The sequence below is a fragment of the Loxodonta africana genome, chromosome 14 (assembly GCF_030014295.1).
Source record: "Loxodonta africana isolate mLoxAfr1 chromosome 14, mLoxAfr1.hap2, whole genome shotgun sequence".
Classification (NCBI taxonomy): domain Eukaryota; kingdom Metazoa; phylum Chordata; class Mammalia; order Proboscidea; family Elephantidae; genus Loxodonta; species Loxodonta africana.
The window spans coordinates 48,247,284-48,271,605 of record NC_087355.1 but is presented as its reverse complement, the minus strand read 5'-3'; positions in this window follow the sequence as shown (position 1 = coordinate 48,271,605).

The window sequence follows — 24,322 nt, the reverse complement described above, 5'->3', positions numbered from 1 at the left end:
TGATCAAACTATTCAGCAGTTGTAGCCGGGCCCCATCCGGTTCTTCTGGTCTCACGGCAAAGGAGACAGTTGTTCATGGAGGCAATTAGCCACACATTCCATAAAAATATCCTCCTCCTATTCCTGACTCTCCTTCTTCCTCTGTTGCTCCAGGCAAATAGAGACCAATTGTTGTACCTTGAATCACCATTTGCAAGCTTTTAAGACCCCAGGCATTGCGCAATGAACTAGGAGGTAGAACAGGAAAAAAGAAAAACAAAAACAAAAAAAACCTTGTTTATCTGCTCATCGGAAAAAAAAAAAAAACCTTGTTTATCTGCTCAGTTTTGCAAAAGAAATATAGTAAGAATGAACCAGGAACTAAAGAGATTCATCAGTTTGTTATTAAACAAATTAACTCAAATGTCCCACGAAAACATGACCCTAAACATCCAAACCAAGGAACCAAATAGCATGAGATGTTTGGTTGTACATAAACAGCCCTGGCAGTTACTCTTTTTTTTGTCATTGTAAACATATCTATCACACTGTTTTTGCCGATTCAGCTTTTTACAGGTGTGTAACTTATTGACAGAAATTACATTAATCTGCTGTGCAACCCTACCCTTAATCAATATGATTTTTTCATTGCCCTAAATTGAATCTCAGTACTTCATAAGCAATAACCACCCCCCTTCCTTCTTCCTCCCACCCCTGGTAACCACTAGTAAACTTTGGTCTCTATACATTTGCATTTTCCTGTCTTTTTACATAAGTGAGGTTATACAATACTTGCCCTTTTGTGATTTTTGAATTGTCCTTTTGTGACTGACTCACTTCACTCAGCATAATGTCTTCAAGCTCTATTCATATTGTGGCATGTATCAAGACTTTATTTCTCTTACTGGCTGAGTAGGATTCCACTGTATATATGTACCACATTTTGTTTATCCATTCATTCATTGATGGGCTTTTAGGTTGTTTCCACTTTTTGGAATAGTACTGCAATAAACACTGATGTACAAATGTCTGCTTGAGTTTCTGCTTCCAAGCCTTTTGGGTATATATCGAAGAGTGGAACTGCAGGGTCATACGGTAGTTCTCTTGTTAGTTTTTTGAGAAACTGCCACACTGTTTTCCACAATGGCTGTACCATTTCAAATTCCCACAAGCAATGGAGAAGGGTTCAAATTTCCCCATGTTCTTGCCAACATTCGTTATTTTCTGTTTTTTTTTTTTTTTAATCTTAGCCATTCCCGTGGGAGTGAAATAGTATCTCATTGTAGCTTTGATTTGCCTATCTGAAGGCTAATGATGTCGAACATCTTTTCATGTGTTTGGTAACCATTTGAATGTCCTCTTAGGTGAAATGTCTATTCAAGTCTGTCCATTTTATGATTGTATTTTTGTCTTTTTGCTGAGTTTTATATATATTTTGGTAATTAGATTCTTATCAGATATATAGTTTCTGAAGATATTTTCCCAGTTGCTAACTTGTCTTTTCAATTTTTTGGTAAAGTCTTTTGCTGAACAGAAGTTTTTAATTTTTTATGAGGTTCTATTTATTTATTTTGTCTTTTGTTGTTTGTGCTTTTGTTATTATATTAGGTAATCCATTGTTAAAAGCTAGGCTAAGAATTTTATGGTTTTAGTTTTCATATTTAGGCCTTTAATCCATTTTGAATTTGTTTTTTGTGTATGGCGTGAGGCGTGTGTACTGTTTCATTTTTTCTGCATGTGAAAATTCAATTTTTTCAACCCCATTTATTGAAAAGACTTTTCTTTCCTCATTGAATAGACATAGCACCCTTGTCGAAGATCAGTTGACCATATGCGTGGATTTATTTCTGGACTCTCAATTCTATTTTATTGGTCTATGTGTCTACTGGTATACTAGCACCAGGCTGTTTTGATTACTGTCGCTGTATGATATGTTTAAAATCAGGAATATGGGTCCTCCTACTTTGTTCTCTTTCAGCATTGCTTTAGCTATTCAGGGTCTCCTGTTATTCCATATAAAGTTGAGGATTGGTTTTTCCATTTCTGTAAAGAAGACTGTTGCAATTTTGATTGGGATTATGTTGAATCTATAGATCACTTTTGGTAGTATTGACGCCTTAACAATAGTAAGTCTCCCAATCCATGAACACGGAATATCTTTCCGTTTATTTGTCTTCTTTAATCTCTTTCAGCAGTGTTTTATGGTTCTTGCTGTATAAGTCTTCCTCATCCTGGTTTAATTTATTCCTAGGTATTTTATTCCCTTAGATGCCGTTGTAAATGGAATCATTTCTGTAATTTCCCTTTCAAATTTCTCATTGCTCGTGTACAGAAACCCAAATGATTTTTGTTTGTTGACCTTCTACCCTGCAACTTTTCTAATGGTGTCTTTTGAAGAGTAGAAGTTTTATTTGATGGAGTTGAATTTATAGGTTTTTTTTCTGTTATGAATTGTGCTTTTGGTGTTATGTCTAAGATATCTTTCGCTTGCTGAATTCTGCAAACATTTTCTCATTTTTTTTCTAGAAGTTCTATAATTTGAGATTTTACATTTAGATCTGGTCCATTCTGAGTTAATTTTTTTATGTGGTACAGTGTGTTGGTCAAGGTTCACTTTTGCATGTATGAATGTCCAATATTCCAGCTCCTTTCTTTGTCAAAAATCAATTGACTATATTTATTGGGGTCTACTTCTGGGCTCTCTCTTCCAGAAGGATCAATTCTGTTTTATGTGTCTACTTTTTCACCAATACCACATTGTCTTGATAACTGTAGTTTTATAGTAAGTCTTGACATTGGCTTGTATGAGTTCTCCAATTTTGTTCTTTGTCTTCAGTGCTGTGTTGACTATTCTAGATATTTAGCCTTTCCATTTAAGCTTTAGAATCAGTTTTTCAATATCTACAAAATAGCTTGCTAGCATTTTGATTGAGATTACATTGAATATATATATCAGCACTGAATCTTTCTACCTATGAACATGGAGTATCTGTTTATTTAAATCTTTTTGATTTCTTTCACTAGAGCCTTATAGCTTTCTGCTTATAGATTCTATAAATATTTTGTTAGATCTATACTTAAATGGAAGCCCTGGTGGTGTAGTGGTTAAGAACTATGGCTGCTAACCAAAAAGTCAGCAGTTCAAATCCACCACCAGGTGCTCCTTGGAAACCCCATGGAGCAGTTCTACTCTGTCCTGTAGGGTCACTATGAGTCGGAATTGACTCTACGGCAATGGGTTTGGTTTGATTTGGTTATGCTTAAATATTTCATTTATGGTGCTACTATAAATGATATTGTTTTAAATTCCATTTAATCATTGCTGGTATAGAGGAAAGCAATAGGCTTTTGTATATTAACCTTGTATCCTGTGATTGTGGTATACTTGCTTATTAGTTCTAGGAGGTTTTTTTTTTGTTGTTGTTGTTACTGTCAATTCTTCACTGTCTCCAGTATAGGTAATCATGTCATCTCTAAGTAGATACAGTTATATTTCTTCCTTTCCAGGATGCATATCTTTTATTTTCTTTCTTTTTTTATTGTACTAGCTACAACTTCTAGTAAGATATTTCATAGGAGTGATGAGAGACGACATCCTTGCCTTGTTCTCAATCTTGGGGGCAAAGTATCCAATTTCTAACCATTATGTTAACTGTAGATTTTTTGGTAGATATTCTTGATAAGAGTTTTTATCATGAATGGGTGTTTGATTTTGTCAAATGCTTTTTTGGCATCAATTGATATAATCGTATAATTTTTCTTCTTTAGCCTGTTGATGTGGTGGTTTACATTGATTGATTTTTGAACGCTGAACCAGCCTTGCTTATCTGAAATAACCCCCCCTTGTTTATAATTATTTTTTACACAGTTATTAAGGATTTTTGCATTTATGTTCATGGCAGATATTTGTCTGTAGTTTTCCTTTCTTGGCGGTGGGTTGTTTTTTTCCTTGTTCTTTTGTTTTCTTGTGATTTTTGCTTGAGAGCTAGACAGTATGTGTAGGACAGTAGAGACTGAGATAAATAAAAATTAGTGCCTGGAAGTAGGCACACCTCTTCTTGGCTAGGTTTTTAGTGTGGAGAATTAAGTTATTTAGTCAGTATTTGAGTTGGTTTTGTTGTTGTGGCTACCCTCAATGCACTTCTAGTGTCACTTTGTGTTTAGGGTTGGGTCTAGTTTGCCAAAGTCATTTATTAATGTTCCTTTCCCGCTTTCTCCTTTTGGCCTTCTTGTGTGCCAGTGGCTCAGAAAGTGTGTCTCCTTGTGCCCCTCCCAAACATATAGACTGCTGGTGGTGGTGGGTGGGGGAAGAGTTCTTTGTTTCCTTGGTCTAGTCTTTCTTGCCAAGCTTTTCCCCCTGGATCTCTGTGATGGGGCTTTCCCAGTGATTTTGCTCTTCTTCCCTATGGCAGTCAAAGTTTGTCTTGTATCTCTGGTGGGTCTTGTGCGGAAGAGAACTTTCTTTCTACTCCTCCAGAGGTAGGACACCTATAATGTTTTGGACCCAGATATTCTCTTGCCTTTTCTCTAGGCTTAGGTTTTTGTTTGTTGTTGTTGTTTCCTTTCTTCTAACTGCAGTGGGTCTTTATCTGTGTCCTGGAGGCATCAGGATTTAATTTCCTTCCTCTAGTGGCTCAAGGTTTTTATTCCATAGGGGATTAGGGTTCAGGTGGGACTTCGTGCCTTTCCCACATTAGTAGCTATTCTCCTGTACCAGTCCCACACCACAAAGGGAGATTTTCTCTGATCCTGACCTTCTCCCAATATTTCTTGTGACTACCTAGTGGAGATCTGTGGAGAAGAGTTTGCCACTAAGAGCCTGTTTACTAAGGTGAACTCCCTTCTGGTTGCAGCTCCCAAATGGTCTATACATTCATTGTAACCCACTTTTGGCTTCTAGCAACTTATTAAAGATTTTAGCTGAATTCTTTCCCATTTGTATGGAACAAGGCATCTCTTTCTTCCATACATTGCCACAGGTGTTCACATGCTATCTCTTTGGAGGGGCTTGTCTTTTCTTAGATTTCACACTACTTGGCTGCTCTGGGATCACAGCTTTCTGATGGATTAAAAAATTATTTTTCAGTGTATCTAGCTTTTTCTTGTCGTTGGAGTGAAAGTAATGTTCTTTTCAGCTTTTATACCTTAGGTATAAGCAGAACACATGAACAGTGCTCAAGTGTACATTACTGTTTAAGGCTTTTTATGTGAATGCTTGACTGTTGGAGAGATTTTTTTTCTTTGCTCATCAACTTGTAAACCTCCCTCATGTCTACCTAAGTGGATCATAGGCACATTGAGAACCACTGTAGGAGAATTTGACTTCTCTTATTTCCCCCAAAGTGCTCAGTGCAGTGGGTTCACTACGCAATTGGCTAAAAAACTCAGTCTTTCACAACCCAGTTTAACTGATTTCTTCTTATTCTATTCTTAATTAGTGAAGGTGGGGAAATCATGATTCATCTCCAACTCTTCAAATCATCCAATTTTCTCCTGCATGTGCGACACTAGTGCAAAGCTCTTTAAGTTTTCACCCTTTCTTTGCTTCCTAATTGTTCAGTCTATGTATGAGTATACATTTTCTCTGGTCAGAAAACCTCTTGAAGAAAGCCTTAAAGAAAATCCATACATATAAAATATAGGAGATATGTAGCTTACACATGGAGAAACACCTTAGGGGCTTCAGAAGATAAGCTCATTTGGAGTCAGTGGCAGATGTGGCTTCCAAAAGGGCTAATGTGGTATCAAGCTATGTTTGATATTCATCCACCAGAGACATCCCTAAGATCCAGGTTGATGAGTTTGGTCTCTAAAAAGGCTCTCTATTGAAGAGGCATTTCAGTTAATTGTGGTATGGACCACTGGTCCTTAGGATGAATTCTTGTGATAAAGTGGTAACTGGTCCCCTTTGAAGAAGAATAGAAATGGTTCCCCAGAAGCCTCAAAATACTGCCCATCTACTCAGTTGATCAGACAGCTTTACCCTTCAAATCTCTACCTGCTAAGACTGGAATGAAGAGAGCCTTTTGAAGCAATTTACTTTCAGTGATGTGCCAAATAGGCAATAGCTTTGACACTTTACAGAATGAGCAGGAAACACATTAGAGATTTGCCCCAGTTCCTTTCCTCTGCGTCATTTGCCAAAATGTTTTTTATTTATTCTCTCACAAAAGTAAATTTTGCCACTGGATAATTTCTCTTTTTTTCTGGATTCTTCCTTTTGACTTATTCCTTCACTTTCCTGCTTTTTGGTTTCTTTTCTTTCCTCTTGCTTTGTTTTCTAAATTGTCTTAGGCTTACATCCACCAAGGACTGTTGGACTGCCTTGGCACTGCACTTCTGTATTCGATCTTATGGGCTTGTTCTGGATAATGATGATTTCTAACAGGAACCGTAGTTCTCCACACCGCGAACTGCAGAGACCGCAGCTCCCGATTCTACTTCCTCTTTGAGCTGGATCATGTCAGAGGGGCCTCATATGTGTGGAGTGAGCTCTTGGCTTGACCAAGAACTTTCAGCTTTGATTGGACTCAGACTTTCTAACACGAAACAGCCTGGGCTACACTCTTAGTCCTCTCAACTAAGAAATCTGAGGGATTCCAGGGGCTGAAGAAATGGGCCTAAACCAACAAGGCAAAATTTAACAAGGATATATGTAAGCTTCTGAACTTGGAGTCGAAAGTCCTACTATATGTTTTCAGGTGGCTTAACATGGAAAAGAAACAAGAACTAGTCAACAATAAAACCAGTGTTAGTCAAAACTTTTTTTAAAAAGTTATTTTGTTGTTGTTGAGAATATACATAGCAAAACATACACCAATTCAACTGTTTCAACATGTACAATTCAGTGACAGTGATTACATTCTTTGAAGTTAAAACTATTCTTTGTGGCTTTCTTTACAAGTTAATGTCATATTAGACTAGGCTATGGAAATAAGGTTAAGTGAGCTGGAACTTATTATAAAGACCAGCATAGGGAATCACCTATGTGGTAGATTGACTTCAAAAATGTCCCCCATTTTTTACCCTCCTCCTTGTTTCCATACATTTTGCAGTTTGACCATGCAGCTCTTCCCATCAAGAGGTAAAGCCTATTTCCCATCCCTTGAATCAAGCCTGTGGATTGCTTTGGTCTACATGGAATGTAGTGGAAATAACAGTATACCAGTCATGAGGCCTTGTTTGTTTCCACACTTTCTCCTCGAATAGTGCCTCTGCCATATGAATAAACCCGGGTTAGCCTACAGGATGATGAGAGACACATGGCCTAGTCATGCCCATTACCCCAATCAAAAGTTAGCCAACTGCTGCACATATGAGGAGTACATCTTGGACCAGCCAGTCCCCAGCTGGTGACTGCTACTTGTCTGCAAATGCATATATAAACCCACCTGAGATCAGGTAAGCCTGGCCCAGTTTAGCAGAACCACCCACCTGACCTATAGACTTGGGAGCTATAATAAACAGCTATTTTTTTTGTTAATGGGAATAGTTGAACATAATTAATGTCACTGAACTATACATATGAGAATTGTTAAAATGGCAAATGTTTTACTTATATATTTAACCCATTGCTGTCGAGTCAATTCCAACTCATAGGATAGACTAGAACTGCACCCATAAGGTTTCCAAGGCTGTAAATCTTTACAGAATCAGGCTGCCACATCTTTCTCCTGTGGAGTGGCTGGAAGGTTCAAATCGCCAACCTCTTGGTTAACAGCCAAGTACTTAACCACTGTGCCACCAGGGGTCCCTACTTATGTATTTATCACAATTAAAAAAAAATGGATATTTTTTAAATCACTAAGTTTCCATTTGGCTTGTTACACAGCAATAGCTAACTGATAGTCTTGAGGGCATATCACATTAAGAATTGTTAAAGGAGCTGACAATACTGCTTTTGTGGAGGAGAAGAAACGGGGGCATAATATCCCTGGAGACTGTGGGGCTCAGAGGGTGGTGCCAGATCCTCCTCTAGAAAAAGCTAAAGGCCAGAAGATCGTGGAGGCCAGACATTCCCATGACAGAGCAAAGAAGAGTGGCTGCCTAAGGAGTGGCCTGCACTCCCATTTTGTGAGGCAAAGAATGTATATTTCAAATAGACTCACTATGGACCACGGCCTCCAGCAATTTTAGAAACTCTGCTCAAGAGAATAACCTGCAGGGGTGTTAGGATCCTAAATGAGAGATTTTTCTGGAGTGGTCTGCGAGAAAAAGAGTGCTGAGGAGTGGTAATAAGCAGCCAGCTGGAGCAGGTATCAGATGTGTTAAGGGAGGTAGGTGAGAGATTACCAGGCAGGTCTCTGAGGAATCCACTAATTCATTTTAAGTAAAATAGTCCAAAGAGAACCAAGGCCAATACAAAACAATACCTTTCCAATAAGACCTGTCCCTGCCCTTTACTGTCCTCCTTCTCCTCTTCAGCTCTTCAGGGGCAGGGGCCATCTTGTGCATGGAGGATGAGGGGTGGAAGTGTTAGGTAAATAGAATAAGTGACCAGGTCTTCCTCCCCTCACTGCTCTCTTCAAGCCTGGATTGCAGAGGGTAGGAATTTTAACTTTAAATGAAATTTGGAGCTTTGTCTACTACACGGCAATAGACATTTTATCTGCTCAAATGAGATTATTTTTGTGACTAGAAATGACTGGAGGTCTTTTTATTATCTAAGAGTTTGCAGATAAGATATATGCCTGCTCAAGATCTCATTTAGGGGCAGGGGAAGAACTAGCTGTAAACTGTGAGTCTTACTTTTCAATATACACAGATGTGTGTGTGTGTATACATATATATTCCCTGGGTGGTACAAATGGCTAAGTGCTCAACTACTAGCCAAAAGGCTGGTGGTTCAAACTTAGTCGGAGGTACTTCAAAAGAAAGGCCTGGTGATCAGCTTCTGAAAGGTCGCAGCCTCAAAGACCCTATGGAGCACAGTTCTATCCTGAAATATATGGGATCACTATGAGTTGGAATAGTCTTGATGGCAACTGGTACTGCTATCTTCTCCATCTGTTCTTTTAAGCACAAATGATAGCATACCAAACTCACTGTTTGCACCGTGTTTACTAAAAATATTTGGAGCTCATGCCTCAATGCATACAAGCTATCCGGATGCTTTAAAAATTTGTTCTAATTATGAGCTTCTTGCATCTATCTCCTTTCCTCTGGTGATTCCTCTGTGATCTTGAGGTTACTTGTCCCACAGGCACTGGGGAGAAGTGGAAAGATCATACCCATCGTTCTATCCGGGTAATGAATTGCATTTCAGTATTTGAAAATTCCCATTGAAAAAGCATGAGCTTTATTTCAGTTCTGAATTGCATCTTGGTACAATTTACAGTTTAATATATCTGCTATTTCACTATTTCCAAAAAAAAAGAAAAAGAAAAGACACCAAAAGCTAGTAGATAGAAACCAAGAAAACTACCTTGTGAAATGCCATTTTCCATGCCTCCATCATTCAGGAGAAATTTAAAAGGAGGAGGAACATCCATGCAATATGAAAACAGATAAATTGATTTGCTTCTGATTTAAAAAACACATTCCTATGCCAATACATCCTTTCCGTGTGGCAGTTTTCTGCCTGAGGTGACATATTGAATCTGAAAAGGTTTATACAAAGAAAAAAAAACCTAATAACTCCAACTCACATGCTAGCACCAAGTTTGTACTATATCAGTGAAACATAATCATTGCAAGGAGTGGAAAGAACTTAAACTTTGGAAGCAGACAGACCTGAGTCTGAATTTACTAGCTGTGATTCCTTAAGAGAGTATTTTAAGCCCTTGGAGCTTCACTTTCCTCATCTATAGAAGGTCGTTAGCAAAAGCTATCTTGCACAGTTCTTGTAAGAATTGAACAAGATAATATATGGAAAGTAACTAGTTATACATAGGGTCACTATGAGTTAGAACTGACTTCACAGCAGCTAACAACAACAACTAGTTGTGTGTCTGGCACATAGTGAGTACTCAATTAATGATAATTTAAAAACCATATCTAATAAAATTCTGGGAGTTTTGGCAATTTTTTGACTCAGCATGACACCCAGTGCCTCACCAACTCTCAAGGAATGTTCAATAGAACGAAGTATAAAGTGGTGTCCCATTGCTAGAGTACCTACAGTTTATTTTTAGAAAATAATCTAGGTACAATTTTGTGTGTAAATGCTCCCCATTTTCTCCTTTGTCTACAATTATTGCTGATGTCAGATGGATCCTGGCTGAAAGCAGCGAATACCAGAAGGATGTTTACCTGTGTTTTATTGACTATGCAAAGGCATTCAATTCTGTGGATCATAACAAATTATGGATAACATTGTGAAGAATGGGAATTCCAGAACACTTAACTGTGCTCATGAGGTACCTTTAAATAGATCAAGAGGCAGTTGTTTGGACAGAACAAGGGGATCCTGATTGGTTTAAAGTCAGGAAAGGTGTGCATCAGGGTTGTATCCTTTCACCATACCTATTCAATCTGTATGCTGAGCAAATAACCCAAGAAGTTGGGCTATATGAAGAAGAACGGGGCATCAGGATTGGAGGAAGACTCGTAACAACCTGCGTTATGCAGATGACACAACCTTGCTTGCTGAAAGTGAAAAGGACTTGAAGCATTTACTAATGAAGATCGAAGACCACAGCCTTCCGTATGGATTGTGCGTCAACATAAAGAAAACAAAAATCCTCACAACTGGACGAATGAACAACATCATGATAAATGGAGAAAAGATTGAAGTTGTCATGGATCCACAATCACCAGCCATGGAAGCAGCAGTCAAGAAATCAAAAGACGCTTTGCATTGGGCAAGTCTGCTGCAAAGGACCTCTTTAAAATTTTGAAGAGCAAAGATGTCACCTTGAAGACTAAAGTGCGCCTAACCCAAGCCATGGTATTTTCAATCACATCGTATGCATGCGAAAGCTGGACAATGAGTAAGGAAGACTGAAGAAGAATTGACTCCTTTGAATTGTGGTGTTGGTGAAGAATATTGAGTATACCGTGGACTGTCAAAAGAACGAACAAATCTGTCTTAGAAGAAGTACAACCAGAATGCTCCTTAGAAGCAAGGATGGCAAGACTGCATCTTACATACTTTCAACATTTTGTCAGGAGGGACCAGTCCTTGGAGAAGGACATCATGCTTGGCAGAGTACAGAGTCAGCAGAAGAGAAGAAGACCCTCAACTAGGTGGACTGACACAGTGGCTGCAACAATGAGCTCAAGCATAACAACGATTGTAAGGATGGCTCAGGACTCGGCAGTGTTTCATTCTGTTGTGCATAGGGTCGCTATGAGTTGGAACCAGCTCGACGGCACCTAACAATGACAACAACCATAGAGTTGTCGTGAAGATTAAATGAAACATTCTATGTGAAATTCCTGGTGTACTCAAGTAAGTCCCTGCTGTTGCTGTTAGGTGCAGTTGAGTCCGTTCCTACTCATAGCTACCCTGTAGGACAGAGGAGAACCGCCACATAGGGTTTCCAAGGAGTGGCTGTTGGATTCAAACTGCCAACCTTTTGTTTAGCAGCTGAGCTCTCAACCACTGCATCACAAAGGTTCCAAGTAAGCCCATAAAAAACCCCAAACCCATTGCCATTGAGTCGGTTCTGACTCATAGCAAGACCATAAAAACCAAAAAACCAAACCCACTGCTGTCAAATCAATTCTGACTCATAGCAACCCTTCAGGACAGAGTAGAACTGCCCCATAGAGTTTCCAGGGAGCACCTAGCGGATTTGAACTGCTGACCTCTTGGTTAGCAGCCATAGCACTTAACCACTATGCCACCAAGGTTTCCAGTAAGCCCATAGTAAGTAGCAATTTTTGATGTGACCCTAATACTTCACAACATGTTTTTTCCTTTTCAAAATGGGTGATTGAGAGCTTGACATAACTAACACCATGATGAAACTATAAGTTTTTTCTGCCTGCCTTCTTCTTTCCACATACTTCTGTTAACAACTTTGTTTTGTTCTGTCTGGCGACCTGTGACTTATGACTCCCTACAGGAAGATTAGAGCCCAGATGTCTGGCATGTGTATCTTTAGCCTGATAAGGAGATGTCCAGCATGTATCTCTTTAGCCTTATAAAGAGTGTCTTATAATTATCTTGTAATGTATAACTCATCCAACCATGCCATCTGTGGCCCAAAAGACACTTCGTAACAGTGATATATAAGCTGTAATGTGAAATTGCCTTTTGGGACTCCGTAAAGACAGCCTGCATTGCTGCCGGACTTCCCGTTGGTGTCACCTCCTAAATAAATGTTCTCTCTCTTTCTGACCTGGAGTACATTTCATTGGCTTGACTGCTTTAGGGCATGGGCCTTAATCAGGCAACAATGAGAACAGTTTTGAATACTGCTGGGCCATTTTGATAGGCTACCACCAACTGGCCCAAGGCAGACAACAAGGAAAATGAATAATAGAAGAGGGAGAAGGAAGGCAGAGGGATGAGGGGAGGGAAGGAAATGGAGAAAGAGAAAATGAGAGCTATAATGAAAAAAAAGAATGAAAGATTTCTACAGGAGAGGAATAGAGATAAAGAAGAATGTTTAATATGACTCAGATGTACAAAAAATAGTTGATGTCGTATTGTTCTGAAGCAACAATTTCAACTGCTGTAAAAAAAATACCTTAGAGTTGCCTAAAGCTAGAAACTCAGTGCTCTGTGAGCAAGCATTTAGTTAACTTAAAGTAAAAGCTTCCCAGAGAGCTCTTTTTAGCTTCTCAAAGTGTCTCTCTTCCAGTTTTTCTTCAAGATGGTGCCTGAGTGAGGCAAAAACCTCATGGCGGCAGGAGCCTGGGTTTCTGGCTCTTGTGATCCTTGCAGCCTTCTCCTGAGAAGCCCCTGGAGAGTCATAGGGCATCCTGGTCTGGCTTGTACCAGCTTGTACCAGCCGGTCTTTTCACTGTGGAAGCCCTTGGTCCCTGGTCAAACATCTGGAGGGATGAGCACCACAGTCAGCATTTTTCCTGTCCTGACTACAGGTCTCTTTCTATTATCACTTCCTCCCACTCACACCCCACCCTCTATGCCAGGAGCTTATGAATCCCTTCACACCAGCTACCATGGACAACTGGAAGTAAAAATGCTAACTTGGGCCCTTCTATCCTCTGGGCACTGTCCCCCTACTGCTGCTCTACTGCCAGAATGAATGCAGGACTTCTCCCAAATGCTCACAATCCTCCCAGGCTTCACCTAAGCAAGTGGGGTATCTTTAATTCCTTCCAACCCATCTTGGGCTGAGATCCAAGATGAGGTCAGGGCTGGGGTTCTGAGTCCTTTCTTAGGGATCCTGGTAATATACTTATGCTAGTTTCATCTGTTTCGAATTCCTCACCGTGGTCATCAAAGTGTTTGGCTTCAGGGCCCCTTCACGCTCTTAAAAAATTATTGAAGACCCCTAAGATCTTTTGTTTATGTATCTATATCTACTGATATTTTCTAACTGGGAGTCTGAAACAGAAAAATTAAAAAAGTATCAGTTCATTAAAAAAAAAAAACTCTTTGCGTCTTAGCTACTGCTCTAGAACTTCCTCCTTGTACTGCTAGAAGGGCTGTCTACATCTTTTGCCTGTCTGTTGGGAACTGCCCCTGTATCATATCCTCTGCCTTCTTTACTGGCATTCAACTTTACATTCCCTGGGGCAAAAATAGTGTCTGGGTTGTAGAGAAAGAAGTTGGATTTTCTAAGAGGGAAAATACATAGGTGGTATTTCAAATAGATCTCCATTAAAAGAGGGAGCGGAATCAAAAGGAAAGAATCGTTGAAAGTGAAAAGTACCTAGGCTAGGGAGTGACCGAATGCGCCCCATCAATTGCCCAATGATGGGGTGTCTGAATGCTCTGGTATGCCTGGCCTACCTAGCAAATACAGTGTTCTTTAGCTACGTTTATCCCATGGCTCTCAAATTCATGAGGCCAGCTCACTTCCGTGATAGTCAATTCATGAGCTTCTTTATCATCTTGATTTGGGCATCAGAGGAAGGAAAACGTACATGCTTCCTTTGCATAAGGATAAACAGGTATCACATACTATTAATGTCTAATAACCAAGACCTGTAAACTCAGCCCAGGGTGAGAAAATCGTGTGATTTTTTTTTTTCCAACATGATTCACGTCAGTCCTCCTTCACCACAACATCATCAATCAAATTGCTCTTCAAGTTCTTTATGTTACCACGGCAACACTTTCCTACACAGTTAAAAATAAAACTTCTCTGCTCCTGCTGAAATTTGGAGAAAGCAAGAACCTAATTGCCTGGCAGTTCTCACCATGGGAAAAATTGATATCCTGGAAAAAGCAGTCCAGCCAACTTTGTACTGGAAAGTGAGGATGCAAAGTGACCAGCGAATTCTGCGTCTCTCTCCCTGGATAGTACCCATGTAAGAGTGAGGCTGCCTCTTGCGGAGTTACATTGGTATTTTTCATCACAGACCCACTGGAGACTTCCCAGTTCTTAGGCTTAGGGGCCTTGACAGGCATCTTCTCTGCAGTTTGGCAAATCTACAGGGAAGAAGACGAAAGACAATCAATGCAGAAAGCTGATTGGGAGCTTGAACTGCTCTCTTGGCCACTTTAGATTGCTGAATGAGGAAAAGATGTTTGTGGAAATGCAGTCTTCATTTGACTCCCACTAGAGACAGACCTTGAGATGAGGATTCAGGGTCTAGTAGTTTATTTGAGGGTGGCTCGAGAAGACAAAGTAAAGTATTATGATGACATGTGCAAAGACCTGGAGATAGAAAACCAAAAAAGAAAAACACACTCAACATTTCTCAAGCTGAAAGAACTGAAGGAAAAATTCAAGCCTCGAGTTGCAATACAGAAGGATTCTACAGGGAAAATATTAAACGACACAGAAAGCACCAAAAGAAGGTGGAAAGAATACACAGAGTTACTATACCAAAAAGAAATGGTCGATGTTCAACCATTTCAGAAGGTAACATATAATCAATCAGGAACCGATGGTACTGAAGGAAGAAGTCCAAGCTGCACTGAAGGCATTGGCAAAAAACAAGGCTCCAGGAATTGACGGAATACCAATTGAGATATTTCAACAAATGGATACAGCACTGGAAGTGCTCCCTTGTCTATGCCAAGAAATTTGAAAGACAGTTACCTGGACAACTGGCTGGAAGAGATCCATATTTATGCCTATTCCAAAGAAAGGTGATCAAATGGAATGCAGAAATTATCAAACAATATCATTAATATCACATGCCAGCAAAATTTGCTGAAGATCTTTCAAAAGCATCTCAGCAGTATATCTACAGGGAGCTGCTAGAAATCCAAGCTTAATTTAGAAGACAACGTGGAACCAGGGATATCATTGCTGATGTCACATGGATCACAGCTGAAAGCAGAGAATACCAGAAAGATGTTTACCTGTGTTTTATTGACTATGAAAAGCCATTCTACTGTGTGGATCATAACAAATTATGGATAGCATTGTGTAGAAGTGAATTCCACAATGCTTAATTGTGCTTATGAGGAATCTGTACATAGATCAAGAGGCAGTTGTTTGGACAGAACAAGGGGATGCTGCATGGTTTAAAGTCAGGAAACGTGTGTGTCAGGGTTGTATCCTTTCACCACACCTATTCAACCTGTATGGTGAGCAAATAATCTGAGAAGTTGTACTATATGAAGAAGAACGGGGCAACAGGATTGCAGGAAGACTCGTTAACGACCTGTGATATACAGATGACACAACTTTGCTTGCTGAAAGTGAAGAGGACTTGAAGTGCTTACTGATGAAGATCAAAGACTATACAGCCTTCAGTATGGATTGCACCTCAACATAAAGAAAACAAAAATCCTCACGACTGGACCAATAAGCAACATCATGGTAAATGGAGAAAAGATCGAAGTTGTCAAGGATTTCATTTTTCTTGGATCCACAATCAACACCCATGGAAGCAGCAGTCAAGAAATCAAACAATGTATTGCATTAAGCAAATCTGCTGCAAAAGACATTTTTAAAGTGTTGAAAAGCAAGGATGTTACCTTGAGGACTAAGGTGTGCCTGGCCCAGGCATGGTGCTTTCAGTCGCCTCATATGCATGTGAAAACTGGACAATGAATAAGGAAGACCTAAGAAGAATTGACGCTTTTGACTTGTGGTGTTGATGAAGAATATTGAGTATACCATGAACTGCCAAAATAACAAACAAATCTGTCTTGGAAGATGTACAGCCAGAATGCTTCTTAGAAGCAAGGATGGTGAGACTCTGTCTCATATACTTTGGACACGTTATCAGAAGGGATCAGTCCCTGGAGAAGGACATCATGCTTGGGAAAGTACAGGGTCAGTGAAAAAGAAGAAAACCCTCAAGGAGTTGGATTGACACAGTGGCTGCAACAATGGGCTCAAGCATAGCAACAATTGTGAGGATGGTGCAGGACTGGGAAATGTTTCATTTTGTTGTGCAGAGGGTCACTATGAATCAGAACTAACATGATGGCACCTAATAACAGCAACAAACCATATCCATCAAGTTGATTCCGACTTATAGCAACCCTAAAGACAGAGTAGAACTTCCCCATAGAATTTCCCCAAGGAGCAGCTTGGTGGATTTGAACTGCTAATCTTGTGGTTAGTAGCCGCCGTAACTCTTAACCACTGTGCCACCAGAGCCCCCCAGCAATAATAGTGAGGGCAAAAATGGTAAAAGGCAGAAGTTTTTGAATGATTTTGCTTTATTTATTTATATTGTGATTTAGGTCAACATTTACAGAGCAAATTAGCTTCTCATGCGACAGTTAATACATAAATTTTTTTTTGTGACATTATTACCAACCTCGAGATGTGTTAACACACTTCCCGTTTCCGTCCCAGATTTTCCGTTTCCATTCGTACAGTTTTTCTGTACCTTCCTGCCTTCTCCTCCTTGCTTTTGGGCTGATGTGCCCATTAGTCTCATATACATGATTGAACTACAAAGAATGTCCCTCATGTGTGTTATTATTTAGTTTGTATTTTTAAGTAAATATTTTTCCTACAGGAAGCCAAATCATTAAATGGAGATTTGAATTTTCACTATTTAAAATGTTGGTTTTCTCATCCTCAACCAAGCTCTTAGAACTTTAGCTTTTCAAATCCATACATTTAATCCCAAAATATCCTCATGTCACTGTATCAACATGAGCCACCTTCCCTAAGCATGTTCTGCATTTCCTTTGAAACTTCCCCCAGATGACTCCTGAGAATACTGGAATAACTGAAACCAGGTTTCCGGAAGGAGAGAGAGTAGTAAGAACTCACATCTGCTGAGTGCCTACTCTATGCCAGGCATTATGCCGAGTGATCTCAATACACTATTTCATTTAAAATTCATAACACCCATGATGGAGGTTCTATGATTACCCTACTTTACAGGTGAGGAAATTAAAGCTCAGTAACTTGTTCAAGGTTCCAAATCTGGCAAATTTAGGAGCCAGAACTAAAACCCAGACTGTATGATCCTAGAAAAGACATCTTTAGTCAACTTTCTTCTGTTTTTTCTTTCATTAATTCTTCTTCCAAATCAAAGTTGCTATTTTCATTTGACACTTCAATATTCAGATGGCCTATAATCAACATGTCTTGGATTATCTAGGGCCAACCCATCTGTAACTATAACCATTTCAACTGGCTCTGGCCAGGAAGCAATGCTGCTTAAAATCAGATATTCAAGAGAAGCTCTACTATCATTCCTCAACCCTCCCCGCTCTCCCTCCAGGTAGCAAATTGGTAATACTTGTTCTTAAATACATCCCTCAGGAAATATTTCTTTTGCACTTCATTGTTAAAACTTGGGAGCTTCAATTGATTAAAATTTGTCGAGGCCTTCAAGAAGATTCTTCTTAAGAACAATTTTGTCTGTGGCTAAATCCGTTGCCTAGGTGAAACACCTTGTCTACAGGTAAAACAATATTTTTAATTTATTCCCTCTGGGTGCAATAGGAGTGACTTAGAAAATTTCCTCAGGTAGTTCAGCTTTTTAAGGATATATGTACACAAAGCAAAACTTGTTCCTGATGAGTTGATTCCAACTCAGTGACACTACATGCACACAGAAGGCAGAAAAACTGAAGGACGAGACAGGAAGGGAGTCAGGTTGACTGCGAAAAGGTCAGGGCTTATACAGCAGAGATAGGCTGAAGGATGTGAATTCTAGCACTGGCTCAGCCCCCTCTGCAAGCCTGCTCTTTTCCTTTCTCCTTAAAGTGCAACTTTTTCTTATTTATCTCTATGTACTTCTCTGCTTCATATCTCTGCTTCTCTTAGCTTTCTCTCTTTTTAAACTTTGGTTGCAGTGGAGCAACATTGAAACCTGACCCTATGAATGCTAGTAAATTTCCATTAGTCAAAAAAGATTGCCTTAAACTAGCCCAAGCCAGAGCTGGCCTGCCGAACATGCGCAAAAGGGCCATCTGTGACTGTTAGTTGACCCCACAGAGGGTGCAGCAATAAGTGGAAGGAATCAGAAGGAAAATCATCACCCGTTCCCCATTCCGAAGTGAGAGGTCCGACAAGAACCATGTCACCTCCTGTTTCCTGGTCACCATAGTTCCTGCAACTTCTTCTTTCTAGAATTTTTCCTCCCCAGTACGCCTGCGCAGCCGCCATCTTGCTGCCCAAAACATACATAAGCGTTGCTTCCCCATAGCCGGAGAGTCAGAGTAGAGAAACTTCCTGCCTGCTCATTGCTCTGTGCATTGCAGTAAAGTTTACTTTGTCTTTCTCATAGGCCGTGTCCTGATTATTGGCAGGCCTGAGCACACTGGACAGAGGCCACTTTCTAGGGTTCGACAACAATGTGAACCCTGCCTGACTTCTATCTACGTCATGATCTTTCAGCTGCTGTTGCCACAGTTAACTGCCCCAATCTCTGTATTTTTTGGCTTAAATGACAGAGAGAATCTGAATGGACAAGTTCATGGTTTCAAGCCAGGCCATATCATAGGGTATTGGCCTTTAATTCAGGTGACTTCTCTGACCAATCAACTTTGACCAAGTACACCTGGTACAGCAAATATGTCTGCAAGGGGCTATGGGCACAGCGAGTACCCCGATTGAAATCTATTGTATTGCTCTTTGATTTTCATAGCCAAATGACATCTTTCTCCCTGCACTTTTGTTACCTAAAGCATGTGGAGTTGATTGCAGGCCATCAACAGGGCTATAGACACGCTCAAGAGAGCTCAGTCTGCAACTGGTTGTTAAAAGCACAATCATGATATTTTAAATTTGAGAAAGGAAATCTAACAGAATTTCTAATCATCTAATCTAGATTTTCCAGGCTGTATCTTTACAAGAAGTTACAACCCCAGAAAATTACCTGGACTACATTAGTTTGCTTCTCTGAAGAAATGCCTTCATAGAATTATGTTTTACTATTAAATTCTTGGGGTTGAATACAAGAAATTCTCACATGAAGAACATATTGACATGTTTAATTGTCTTAAAACTTGCCTATTATTGTTGTTTAATGGTCTTTATATAAGAATTCATGCAACAATTTTCTCTTAGATTTCAGCATCAAGGAAAAAATTTGTTTTTATTTTAATATATACTTCACCAGATTTCCTATTTGCCACTAAAAAATCCAAAGCAGAATTTAGGATTCAATTATAATAACCCTTCTTAGCCTGGATTTCTGGTATAATAATCTTCATTGTCTCAAGTGCATGGATTTTGATATTTTATCCTTATTTCTATGACTGAGAAATACATGTCTGTTGTCTCAATCACCTCAAATACCTTTTTGAAGTATCTGGATTGCAAAAAAATAATATTCAATAATAACATTAATATTTAAGGGTTTGTTGGTTAGTGGGATAAATGATGATGATTTTTAGGAAAATTTTTGGTTTTAGTGGGTCTTCAGACTAGTGACTTTTTATGCTCAAACTGGGGGAATAGTAAATGAGATATTACTTAGCACTGTGCTTCTGCTAGTAAGAAAATGTCTGCAGGTACCCTGGAGCAATCGATGATGTACTTATGTTGTAGAAAATTTGAATTTAAGAGTTCATACAAAGATTTTTTGTTGAAAGGGGAAGAGCCGAAGTTGGTAGCAGTAGAGAAGAATTATTCATTTCAGTAAAAGAATCCAAGAAAATTTCATTATGATTTGCCTTTTATAATTGATGTCTTCAGATGACTAGAGGCTTTTGCTAGCTACTTTTAAGTATTTTCCTTGTTTCACATTTCTTACACATGCCCTGGAATAGTGTCTTTATTTCACATGCCTTAGCAACCAGTTGAAAATTTAGTCCAACAACTGTTTGTTTTGCCTATTCAATATCAATAATAGATTGATTTTTCTTTCCCCAACTAAAATAATCAAACAGGTGAGTTGTTTTAGCATTGGTAGACACAGCTTCAGTATGCAATTTTAAATAAGTTCATGGAACCATACACTTTCCAGAAAGAAAGGCTTGTTTCCTGAAGGTGGCAAGCTATGTGGCCTACCAGAGTCACAAACCTGTTTTCCACTAAGTGTCTTTTGAGCTTTGCATTAAAAAAATGAGACAGCAGTAGCACAATCAAAAGTGGTTGTCAGGGTGACTTGCATCTTCGTCGAGTGATGTTTTCTGGGTCACTAGGCATTCTCGTCTACTGGATTTAGAGACATGTCACTGACTTCTTATTTTGAAAATTGCTGAGTCTTACAACCTGCAGCCACTTCAGCCCCTGTGCAGCCCCCCACTGGGCCTGCTGGGTCCTTGGCCAACCTCTGCTGTACAGTGAATTTGATTCGTTACCTTGGAACGGTTCTCCGCTACCATTTGTCCTTTTGGTCTCACTTCAGAGGAGCCAATGCAGTTGCTGTTGGCACCTGAGTTTGTAACCTTTCCTGCATTTCTCCTTCACAACCTCTTGTCACAGACCCAAATTGCAAAGGTGCATGCTAACTCAGCCCAGATGCCAGGAGGATCCACCCCCAGCTGGGCTACAAGACCCTGAGAGCGAGCAGCCATATGTACAGTTAATTAAAACTGAAGTAAAATAATAAAATGACTTTTCAGGGTGTACTCGGCAGTTGCAAGGTTTCCTTTTTTAAAAACTGAAAACAACTTAGACAGCCACCAGTGGAAAGGGACAGGTTACTCATATGAGATTCCCTTTCCTTCACAATCTCAGTTTAATGGCAAAAATATATGTTATATCCTGAAAAGCCCCCTGAAAGATACAGTAAAAAAGGAGAGAGCACAGTCTCTGTCCTCAGTAAGTATCATGGATTGGATTGTGTCCCCCAAAAATGTGCATCAACTTGCCTAGGCCATGATTATCAGTATTGTGTGATTGTCCATCATTTTGTCATCTGACGTGATTTTCTTAGGTGCTGTAAATCCCACTTCTATGATGTTAATGAGGTGAGGTTAGGAGAAATAATGTTAATGAGGCAGGACTTAATCTACAAGATTAGTTTGCATCTTGAGTTAACCTCTTTTGAGATATAAAAGAGAGAGAAGCAAGCAGAGAGACAGAGGGACTTCATACCACCAAGAAAGAAGACCCAGAAGAACAGTATGTCCCTTGGACCTGGGGTACCTGCGCTGAGAAGTTCCTGGACCGGGGGAAGATTGATGAAATTGATTAAGCACCTTCCCCCAGAGCTGACAGAGAGAGAAAGGCTTCCCCTGGAACTGCCACCCTGAATTTGGACTTCTAGCCTCCTAGACTGTGAGAGAATACATTTCACTTTGTGAAAGCCATTGACTTGTGGTATTTGTGTTACAGCAGCACTAGATAACTAAGGCAGCTAGGTTATGGTCTAATGGGACATTGTAATATCTGTACACTATCCTTCAATGACTGAAATTCATGGTTTTTATTTTCTGGCTCCCTTGATCCTCTGCCAGTAGAATTTACCTTCTACCTTTCTGGTTCTATAGCACTCTGTGTCTACCTCTGTGTTATAGCTGATGGTTAACGGGTTATCTCCCTCCTTGCAAGGTCTAATGGTTGTGCTGAAGCCCACTAGTAGCAGCTCATGAGAGCCAACTGTTATATGTTCAGGAGAGTTGTGAACCAATGTTAAACTCTTGGTAGCTTGTTAGCAGCCATGGTGGGAATATTTAGGTCATAGAACTTGGCAAATCCTACAAATCAGGGCTATGATTTTTTTGAGAGTGGGTTTACCATGATGTGAGGTCCTTGAATTCAGGAATATGGCTGTATTTTTGGCTTCCCAAAGCCTAAGAGTGCCTGTCATATGGTGATACTCAATACCCAATACTTAATATTTGAGTAAAAAAAAAAAAAAAAAACCAGCTGCCCTTGAGTTGATTCTAACTTATGGCAATACCATATGTATCAGAATAGAACTGTGCTCCACAGGGTTTTCATGGCTGTGAGCTTTTGGAAGCAGATCACTAGGGTTTTCTTCTGAGGCATGTCTGGGTGGGTTAGAATTGCCAACTTTTGGTCAGTAGCACAGAGCTTAACTGTCTACACTACCTAGGTACTAAAGGTACTAAACCTAGGCTCTGTAAGACCCACACAGAATAAAACTAATCAACAGATGAAGCCCAGTCTTATGTATAATGCAACAAGCTGTCATAAAGATGTAGTGATTTGAGATACCTGTTGAAAGGTCTCCACCTCCCCATCAAAAATATACCCCTTGTCTTCTTGCTGCAGTACCTGATTCCTGTATTTGGTGTCATTTTTAGAGTACACATTTCGATTCATTTCGATTCATTTAAGGCAGAAGTTCACTGGGTGGAGCAGGAGAAGAAGGAGAAGTTGATCAGGACAAGACAGTGGAGGTAACACATTACCAGATAACATGCTACACCAAGGATTGGTTTATCCAATTATTATTCCACTTCTGATCTACTTCTGTCCAGAACTAACCAGTACTGGACCAGTACTGTGAAATGAATGAGATTTAATTTCAATTCATTCTAACTTTCCTTTCCTTCTTGGACTTTCTTTGTAACCCAGGGCCTTTATGTTATCCTTTGTTTGTCTATCCAGGAAGCTTTTCTGCTCTTCTTCAAGTACTGGGTAGACCTATTTCTATCTCCCACATTGTCTTGTGGTCCAGTCTCCATGAGCTCTCTATTCCTGGCAATGCCTTTATGTGTTAGTCTAACCAAAGTGCTATTGTAATTCAACAGAGGACTCATGGAAACAGTAAATGTCGAATCCAAAGGAACAAAACTCCAATGATGGTATTTCAGAGAATGTGATAGATGTATGGGAGACAGTTTTCTTGTGGGGGCAGGGAGCATTCAATATGGAGTGCTTCAGATCATATCACATAAGCAGTCGCCTCTTTGACTTATATAAGGTAGGTTCTGATTTCTTTTCATTAGAAGAGAGCAGGGGCTCGATGAGGTAGAAGTTGAGAAGTTGGGATAGGCAAGCTTTTTTTTTTTTTTAATTAATTAATTAAATTTTCTTTTGGTGAAAATATACACAAGAAAACATACACCGCTTCAACAATTTCTACAAGTACAATTCAGTAACATTGGTTACATTCTTCAAGTTGTGCTTCCTTTCTTGATAACCTTTTCCAAACTATTTCGCTGTCATTAATACAAACTCACTGCCCCTCTAAGCTTCTCATCTATCCTTTTGGGTTGCTGTTGTCACTTTGATCACGTGTAGATAATTCTTTAAGAGAATATACTGCTTAATGCAGATATTCTTTTCTAATTAGGCTAAACTATTATTTGGTTCAAAGATGACTTTAGGAGATAGTTTTAGTTCAAGATCTAAAGACTTCCTCAGGGCAATAGGGTCATCCAACCTCAATGGCTCCAGAAAGTCTGGAATTCCATACGAATTTGAAATTTTATTCTCTATTTTCTCCTTTCTGATCAGGATTATCCTATAGATACCTATTCCATTTCCTCCATTGATTCCTGAACCTCCTTCTTCCTCTAGTGCTCTCAGTGAATGGGATGGGTAAATTGTGATGGAGGGAGAGAAAAGGAATAGGTCTAGGATGGGGAGATGTTCTTTGCCATGGGTCCTGGGCATTCAAGGTTATCAGGAATGTGTAATGTGGTATATACTGGAGACTAGGGTGGTGGGGGCAGGGAAGATGAGTCCTCTGAAAGGTGTTCGGTGAGAAGTGACAAAAAGAAACGTACAGGGCCTAAGAGAAAAACAGTGCCTAGAGCCAGCACTAATTGCCAGCTGTTTGTTTGGTCTTTTATGATACAACCAGCTTTTCTAGGAGTCCCTGGGTGGTGCAAATGGTTACTGTGCTTGGATGCTAACTGAAAGGTTGGAGATGCAAGTCTACCCAGAAGCTCCTTGGAGAAAGGCCTGGTGACTTACTTCTAAAAAACTAGTCATTAAAAACCCTAAGAGCCTAACTCTATTCT